The sequence below is a fragment of the Limulus polyphemus genome, unplaced genomic scaffold (assembly GCF_000517525.1).
Source record: "Limulus polyphemus unplaced genomic scaffold, Limulus_polyphemus-2.1.2 Scaffold142, whole genome shotgun sequence".
NCBI lineage: Eukaryota > Metazoa > Arthropoda > Merostomata > Xiphosura > Limulidae > Limulus > Limulus polyphemus.
In genome coordinates this window covers 903,088-904,610 of record NW_013665752.1, presented here as the reverse complement: position 1 = coordinate 904,610, position 1,523 = coordinate 903,088, and positions in this window count along the sequence as shown.

Genomic DNA, 1,523 nt, shown 5'->3' with positions numbered 1-1,523 from the left:
TATTGCTTTGCCGAATTCAGCATTGATAACCATTCGATATAAGTAGCTAAGAGTGTGCGTGTTGCACCCCACGTCTGCTATTGGACGCTAATATACGTTAACAGCAGTATATAAGTGTAGTCAAAATGCTACTTCACAGTCTTATTACTAAAGCCTTTAACTGTTCACTCAACAATGAAAATTTATTAAATTTTCTTTCTGCTAAATTTGAGCATCTCTATGCACTAAGGTGTATAGCAGTTGTAAGAATCAACGAGAATAAGACATGGAGATTTATCTGGTTTATGTATACAGTGTTTCACACATGAGTTTAGTTTCCAAAAATCTGAGAAAAATTTAAGATAGAAGATATTTTTTTTATGATTGTGGCTGGTTATAGACACCTCCGAAACTCGAAACATGTTGAAAATTTTCAGTTCTTCTTGTTATTTTTCTTTTCATGAAGAGCTGAACTTGATACCAGAGACGGCGTTGTTGCTAGAGTTATATAACTTATCTTCATTCTACGCAGCTATGACAACATAGTATTTTAATATCGATTGTCCATTTCAAATTAATTGCTATTACTATTTTGTACGTTTAAAACAGTTATGACAAACACAAACCAGACTTTTAATTGTGCTCTACGGCATATGTGTTAGAAAATTCATCAACTTATGATATATATATATATACATAACACCAAAAAACAGTTGGTTTTTTTGTAAAGCATCACATTCCATAAAATCAACTACTTGATAATGCAATTTTAATTGTAATAAACATCTACGTAGGTCAGTCTTAAACTACACATATTTGCAAACCTTCCATACACCTTCCAATGTTTGTGTATGTCTGATGTGTGTTTAAACTTATCAAAGACGTAGAAAAAACAAAAGTTCATGATGGTGTAGTCATATGGAATTGCTGTAATTACAGGGTCATATAGAATTACTGTAATCACAGGGTCATGTGGAATGGCTGTAATTACAGGGTCATATGGAATTGCTGTAATTACAGGGTCATGTGGAATTACTGTAATTACAGAGTCATATAGAATTAGTGTAATTACAGGGTCATGTAGAATTGCTGTAATTACAGGGTCACGTGGAATTGCTGTAATTACAGGGTCACGTGGAATTGCTGTAATTACAGGGTCACGTGGAATTGCTGTAATTACAGGGTCAAGTGGAATTACTGTAGTTACAGGGTCACGTGGAATTGCTGTAATTACAGGGTCAAGTGGAATTACTGTTATTACAGGGTCATGTGGAATTACTGTAATTACAGGGTCATGTGAAATTACTGTAATTACAGGGTCATGTGAAACTGCTGTAATTACAGGGTCATGTGGAATTACTGTAATTACAGGGTCATGTGGAATTGCTGTAATTACAGGGTCATATGAAATTACTGTAATTACAGGGTCATGTGGAATTGCTGTAATTACAGTGTCTTGTGGAATTACTGTAATTACAGGGTCATGTGGAATTGCTGTAATTACAGGGTCATATGAAATTACTGTAATTACAGGGTCATGTGGA